The sequence below is a fragment of the Parasteatoda tepidariorum genome, chromosome 3, assembly GCF_043381705.1.
Source record: "Parasteatoda tepidariorum isolate YZ-2023 chromosome 3, CAS_Ptep_4.0, whole genome shotgun sequence".
In the NCBI taxonomy this organism is placed as follows: domain Eukaryota; kingdom Metazoa; phylum Arthropoda; class Arachnida; order Araneae; family Theridiidae; genus Parasteatoda; species Parasteatoda tepidariorum.
The window spans coordinates 101,377,371-101,385,881 of NC_092206.1; positions in this window are offsets into that span (position 1 = coordinate 101,377,371).

Sequence of the window (8,511 nt, forward strand, 5' to 3'; positions counted from 1 at the left end):
AAAAAGTGAAACAAAAATAGAACACATTGTGTACAAATATATACATATATATATATATATATTCTCAATAATAATTTTGATTGGCTCTAACTTTAATCATTATCATTAAGGATTTTCTTTATTAGTTATTAAACATATTTTTAAATTCAATTTTTAAATTCAATTAATAAAAATATCTTTCTTAAATTTGCTATTTACTTTGATTTGAAATTTTCAGAACTTTCCTTATTTCTTAATTGTAATTTTTACAAATTTCGTTATAAGATGCACAAAATATAGTTTACTTGTACTAAATCCAATTCAATGATCGAAAATTTGATTTTATTGCTACTTATTTCTTATATTTGATTTTAATATTAAATTAGTTTTAATGGATACTCTTTTTAACGTATTTTTCACCGTCAACGAACATCCGATTCACATTGCGAATTTACACATCTTTTGTGCTCAACTTTTATAACATTTGTATTTATACAAGACTCTAAGGACTAAGGAACCTGTAGTTCTTTCCTTATTAAAAGACTAGCTGCTTGCATTCATATTACATAGTATATATTTTAAGTTTTAAAATCTAATTTCAACATTCGCTATGTATAAATAAAAAAAAATTATAAGTAATGCGAAGTGTGTGGTCATATTTTCGCAAATTTAACCTCTCCTCCACAAAGAAATTTCGAAAAATGATACTTAAACACAGCTCCTTTTTCTTAATTTAGTGAATAAAAAAAATATTTGACGTAAACTTTTGAAATAAATTTTTGTAACACAACCTTTACGTAATTTGATGACTTCTTTTTCCAGTTGCAATGAGAATATAATTAAAAATATAGTGTAAGCAAATATTTTTGAAAAATGTGCAGCACATAAAAGCAAAAACATGCACAAAAACTGCAAACATGCATAATACAGTTTTTTTTTTCACATCAAAAATCACATATTTTGCATAATCAAATCATTGCATCAAAATGTTGTAAAAAAAATTTTTTTTACATAAAAAAATCAAATTGACGAAGTATTAACTTTGCTACAACTGCGAAAAATATTATGTAAACATGAATCATAGCAGTATCCTATAGAATCATTGTAATGGATAAATAAATAGATCTTTTATCGCATAGAAATTCGCTACCTAATTTAATTATAAGACCAAAAATTTTTGATACATAACATCTTTTGTTTTTTTTCCTTTTATTATGTAAAATTTCGTACTTAGAAAAGCTTGTTATCTACTCTTAAAATGGAAGATCAAAATAATAAATTTTTTAAGTAATGTTTAAAAAAAAATTAAACTATATACTCCTAACATTTAGTCAAGCTTTGTGGTGCCCCCCTATCCCCTGGTGCCCTAAGCACGTGCTTAGTGTGCTTAATGGTTAATCCGGCCTTGCTGATGTTGTTCTACTGTGTCTAAACTGGGTGTTGAATCAGTAATTTCAGGTGTTTCCAAATCCATCGTTCCTTACCGGTGTCGAAGACTCGGTCTGCTGGGGAATTTCAGTCTCGATGATTGTAGTGTCTATCATTTCAGCTTTCTCAGGCACAGTTTTTTCCTCACAGTCCATCTCTCCTTGATCATCAGGTAGCGCTCGAGCATGTATTCCATTCTGAATTTGTTCTCGTATGTGGTGTCGTCGATTCTCCTTTTGAGTTGATTTTCATATTCTTCTTTGCCGGATCTGCTCCTTCTAATCAAATCATCAATGTTGTCAGGAGATGCTTTGTTATCGACATAATTGTAGCAATCTTTTCTAATCGCATCATGATCTAAGATGGGAAGCTGCTTTGCATTGAACATTCACTTGCCGCCGCTGCCGAATCTGAGGTATGAAGATATAGTAGCACGGGAGCTTGGCTATGAAACAAGCTTACTCCTGAAAGTCTCGGGTGAGAATCCTAGGTATCGTCGTAGTCCTGTCGGTTGGTCGGGGTGCCTGAGGCCGGAACGGCTCTTTACCCCTTTATCACGAGATGCGGATCCTTGTTGTGTTTCCTTGGGGTCCTTGTTATCTAAAATAGAAAGTAAAGAATTAGTAATGAGCATATTGCTCGAGTAAAATAATTTAAAATGATGCATGTTGTGATACATAAAAACAGAACATAAAATACAATAAATGAGTGAATAAAACAAGTAATTAAAATTTGAACTTCAATAAGAAGTTTGTCAAATATTGTACGCCCCTGGTACAATTTATCTATTTCTCTTCTCATCCATTTCATTCTCTCCAATCTTACAGATTTCTTCTATTCTACTTCTTATTGCCCCTTTTATAAACAAATCAAATCGATTTTGTCAGTGCATTATAGCATTTACAAGTCGTGTCCGAGTTGTCATATATGCAATAGTGCCATTTGTATTTTAATATGGACATGTCTATTAGTAGTCCAAAAATAACAAATAAACTTCTAGTAAGAAGTTTGTCAAATAATTGCACGCCTTCGGTACAATTTTCATTCATTCTATATCATAGTGCCCCTTTTCAAAGCTTAGTCTGCTCTTAAGAACAAATGAGATTGATTTTGTCAACGCATATCTATACAATATTTACATGTCATGTCCGAGTTAAATTGTCTTATATAATATTTTTGTTAGTGCCATAAATAATGCCATTGAGCTTATCTCACATGGTCAGAGTTACATAACTTGTAAAAAAATGAGCAACTGGCCTCAGGGAGGCGTCCTCAGCTAAATTTCCGAACTAAAAAAAAGAATCAAAATTTGCTGCTTTGCGGTCTAAAGCCTTCTTAAAAAAGTTTCGATTTAGTTTGTGAAAGTGATGCTCGAAACTGTCTAACTCTAGGTCCGTGTGAATATCCACATTTCTTTGATACCACTCTACGCCAGTTAGTCTTCTTAAGATCTTGTTCTGCGTTGCTGAGAGTTTCGCAAGCTCACTTTCTAATACGTTACACCATGATGGCGAGGCATGGGGGTTTACAGTAACTTCTTTGGTTTCAAGCTGAATTTTTCACTGTACATGATGGATTTCAGTTTCAAAGTTGCAGCATTGGCTTTATTTTTAACATTTTTCACATGATCCGACCAAGTCAGTCTGTGGTTAATGAATAGACCTAATTGGTAGCTTTATTTACAATTGGTATCACTTGGTTAAAAAGTACTAGATCATTATGCTCTCTAATTGACTTCCTGTTCTTCTGGATAATCAATAGTTGGGACTTTTGAGCATTTACTTCGAATTTCCAATCTAAACACCATTTTTCATAATCATAAATCTTTTCCTGCAGTTTCTCTATAGCCATGTTCGGGTCACTAGATTTTACTATGACACCTGTGTCATCTGCATAAAATGCAGTTAGGCTGTTCCAATTGCCCCTATCGATTGGGAAATCGTGTGTAAATAGGATATACAAAATTGGTTCGAGTATGCCACCTTGCGGTAAGCCTACTCTACTACTCCTCACTGTGGAGCGTACGCTTTTCATTCTTATTTGAAAGTTTCTCTCTGCCAAATAACTATTAATAAATTTTATTAATCCTTTCGGGAATTCAGGTTCTATCAATTTATAAATTATTCCTTTGAGCCATACTCTATCAAACGCTTTACTAATATCAACAAAGCCGACGTCTGTTTCAGATGTAATCCTCTGCCAACACAATACGTGCTCAGTAGTATCGAGTTTCGCCCTGAACCCGTACTGTTCGTCTGGTAAACAACTAAGAAATGTTTGAGCCTATTCTTTCCAGTATCTTCCCAAGAATGCAAAGCAAACTTATAGGTCGATAGCTGGTCGGAGATAGCAAGTCTTTGTTCGGTTTGGGAAATAGAATTATATTTGCAGTCTTCCATATTGCGGGAAAATAATGTAGCGATAAACATGCATTAAAAATCTTGGTTAGGTATTCTACATAATGATCTGGTAGGGCTTTGATAATTTTATTTTAATGTTATCTAAGCCAGGGGCTTTTCTATTATGTAGCTTTACTATAATAGCTTTGTTTCCTGAAAATCAGTACTATCTATCAGGTGTGGATCTCTGTTTTCATTCAGAAAATTATCTACGCTTTCATTCACTATTCTATCATAGTGAGGATTAAAGTTTTGATTTAATGAGAACTGTTCTTCCATACAATCTGCAAATAAGCCATTGCCAGTTCATAGAGGCTTATTTTCCTGTGGATGTATGCGCAGTGCCTTAGCCAATTTCCATATACTATTATCTAATACACATAGACTTTCAATTTTTTCATTCCACTGCCTCGTTTTAAAATTTTTGCACATTTTCTTTATCTGTTTGTTAAGGTCCATGTATTCCTCTTTAAATTGAGGATCAGATGTTGTTTGAAATTTCTTCCTACACCAGTTTCGTTGTTTAATAAGGTATTTGATTTCTGGTGGGAGCCTAAGGAAGTTGACCTTATACTCTCTAGAGGTACTTGCTTCGGTATGAGCCTCTTGTATGGAAGTTTGAAAGTGCCTTATTGCATTGTCAATGCAGTCTGTTGTTTCCAGGTTTTGTTTTGCTATTGTTTTTCGTTTTAGTACATTTTCAATTAGATTCCAATTCGTACTGTTTATCATTCTAGGATTTTTATCAATTGTTATGCCAACAGATTTTAAAACTGGGTGATGATCTGATGAAAGATCATTGATTGTACTTGCAGCCATTGGTACTCTCATATTTGTAAAAGCAAAGTCTAAAATATCTGGAATTTGATTTCTCATAACTGGATAATATGAGGGCTCTATAGGTGCTACCACTGTGAGAGAGTATTTATTGACCAACTTTTTTAAGTTTATTCCATTTACATTCGATCTATTACAGCCCCATATCGTGTGTTTAGAATTGCAGTCGCCTGCTACAATAGTGCCATATCCACCTTCGAACAAGCTTTTCAGTTGTGCCTCAGATATGGTATGTGTGGGTGCGTTGTAAAGACCCGCTATTTTAATTGTATCATTATTATAGTTAAAGAGGATTAATACATACTCCATACCATTTTCATTTGACTGGTCATATTCATTATGATATCTTCAAACTATTCTTTGCGAGGATCGCCACTCCTCCTCCTCTATATCTTCTATCACATCTATATGTAGTGTAATTTGGGACTTTGATATTACACTGTCTGTTCAAGTGCGTTTCAGTAATTGCAAATACATCTGGATCGTACTCCATTATAAATTCTTTCAATTCTACTAATTTATTTTTCAGTCCGTTTGCGTTCCAATTGAACAAATTCAAGTGGCTTTTTCTGTTGTTTGTACTACTCATCATAAGTTAATGATTTTAGAGTTTTTTAATTGATTAACTAGTTCTTTCAGCTCGATCATAACTGATCTAGCATCGTTTGAAGCCGTGTTATAATTAACATTGAGCTCATTATGCTCTCTGTTAGTCGTCCGATTTGAGTATGCCATTCTTGGTCCTTTGTTTTGACCCTTTGGACATTTAGGGCAGTTACGATAATTTTTGGGATGCTCGCCTCCACAGTTTGCGCATTTAGCAGGGCTACTCTTGCTTTTTTCACATAGATGATTGAAGTGCCCCTCTCCACACTTCAAACACTTAATATCATGATTGCAGGAATCCTGTACGTGATTTAAGCCTTGACACCTGTAACACTGTGTTACATGATTTGTTCTGCCTTTATAAAACTCGACTTTAATTTCTAAGTTAAAGAGGAAAACCAGATCAAATATCCCCTTGTTTTGGGCATTGTCTCTATGAATAGAGGTAGTTTTTTCAGAGCCCCGTCTCTGAAACTTTTCATTTGTTTCACCTTTAATAAGGTGAAACCGTTTGCTATCAGTGCCTCTTCTATTTCCTTAGTTTCTATATTCGCTGGAATATCTTTCAGCACCACCCTCAGTGGTTTTTCAACTTGCAATTTAAAGGTGTGAAACTTAATGTTCACCTCTCTAAAGTACCGTGTTACTCTTCTATAGTCGTCCTCACAAGCGAGAGACAACTTCATCGTATCTCCAAATACTTGCCCGTGAAACCATTGATCTGCATATCTCTAAGTGTCTTAGAGATCGTCATCCACATTTGAGTGTTATCGTTTATTATAATCGGAGGGACTTTCCGTTTCTTGTTCTTTTGGAGTTGGAAATTTCTTTCTAACTCCATTTCTTCAACGTCGCTATCTGAGGCCTCTACCTCACACTCGTCTCCTTTCTCTTCCTCCTTCTCAGTTTCCACTATTTTCCTCTCAACCACTTTTGGTTTTTTAGTCTGTCCTTTGTACTTGTCATCGCTATCTGATGACCCAGAGCCATCTTTTTTATCACCAATTTTTTCTACTACTTTCCGCTTTTTTTTGACATTATTGTTACCTTTTTTCCTCTTCTTCGAGGTTACGTTTGGGTAGGATAATTTTGCGGTCACAACTTTTACCGGCTCTGTCTCTTTCGTAGTCACAGAGGGAGTGGACAGCTCCTCTCTCTGTGACAACGCCTTCTGCAAGTGCCTGTTTTCATGTTTTAGTTTCTCATTCTCTAATAAGAGACGGTCAATCTTCTCATTCATCTGTTCTGCCATCATTGCCTGTGCCCCATCACTGCAATTTTTACTTACACTAAAGTTACCCCCACTCATTGGAGGTAACCAACCATTTTTCAGGATTTCCAGTTACTGCCTATTAAAGGCCCTCACAGCTTCATTGTTCACCGCAGATGCGTGAACCACACCAGGTATCGCCGTGAAGACCGGTGGCAAACCATCGCTGCTTCCAACGCACTCGCCGGCATCACTCTTCCCTCCATCGCCTCTGGAGTCGAGTTGCGCCTTACTCCTCGTTCTAACTCGTCACGTTCTTCCGTCCGGGCTCCCGACAAATCGGACCCCGCGATCGAAGAACTCCGGTGTAAGTCAACTCTTACACTTCCGTTCGACTCCATCTCAAATTGAGATTCTTTTCAATACGTTACCAGTGGGCTCCAAAATCTTCTCAGAAACTGCTCGTCTGCTTCAACAGCTCTGGATCACTTCTCGCGGAACCTGTATAGAAAACAGAAAACCGCTACGGGATCACTTCTTGTCTGCCTTGGATATAAAAAATCCTAATCAGACGACATCAAAATAGGTCTTACTCGGATGGTGTCCAAAGCTCGGTGAAATTTTTTCGTTCCAGGTATCAGGTGAGGTGCGGGGCATTTTTATCTTCGCTATTAGTACGCGAAGCGGCTTTCGATTCACATCGACTAATAGGAGGACAGGTGGGCGGGGTTAAACGTATAAAATGCTCGAAAAATATTTTTTGAGTATTTTAGTTTCACACTCTTGCTGACGAAGGTTCGTCATCATGTCTGGCCTTGGTAAAAGAAGAAAAGGACCCGGAAATGGTGGTGCACAGCGGCATCGTAAAATTTTGTGTGATAACATCCAAGGTATCACCAATTCTGCCATCAGACGTCTAACTCGACGAGGTGTATTCAAGCGAATCTCTGGTCTCATCTATGAAGAAACCAGAGGAGTTCTCAAAGTTTTCCTTCAGAACGTTATCCGTGATGCTGTCACATTCACCGAGCACGTAAAGAGGAAAACAGTGACTGCCATGGACATAGTGCACGTCCTTTGTACTGTTTTGGAGGCAAATTTTTTTTGCCGCTTGTTCAACGTCTTTTTCCTGTGTCTTTAAAAAAGGCCCTTTTAAGGGACAGCAAATACTTATCACATATTATTAAATTACACTCCAATTTCACAAGTCATAAATGAAAAAATTGTTTTGGCCACCCACCCTGATCAAACGTCTTTTTCCTGTGTTATGATCCTTTTTTAAAAAAGGCCAACAAATGCTTATAACATACAATACACCATTATTAAATTTCACATGGCATAAATGAAAATTCAGCTTTTACTGTACAGTAGAGTAGACATAAAAATCTATTTACTTTTTTAACTACCTATTTATTTTTGAATTAAAAATTTTACCATCCTCTTTTAACAATAACCCTTTTCAATAATAGTGTTTTTTTTAAACCATTTTTATTATTAAAAAGAATCAAGCAGTAACATTACATTCATAACTTACACTATTTAAATCTCTTTTTCTAATTTTAATTCTTAATAATAAAGATTCATTCACCATTATAATACACATATATACATACTTTAATGATTCAATTATTATTTTTTTAATTTTTGTAGGAACAGCATGTATAATTCGTAAAAAGTAGTGTCAAAATTGACTCTTTCTTAGTAATTTTTAAATTAAAAATAAACAACAATATATAATCTAGTGTATCATCGACCACGCCCTCTACACTTGATTTTACTGTTATTGGTCGGCTGCCAAGAACGCTACTTTGCATAACTGTCAGGCAGTATATATATATATATATATATATATATATATATACAGTGAAACCTCCGTTAAGCGGACATTCATGGGACCAAAAAATTTGTCCGTTTACGGGAAGGGTACCCTAATAACGAAATTTAACACCGTAAATTGTTTTTAGAATATTCTCAAAGATGTAGAAATAATTAAATAATATCTACAAGGATACCGTAAATATCTACAAGAATATTTATTTAAACAATAAGAAA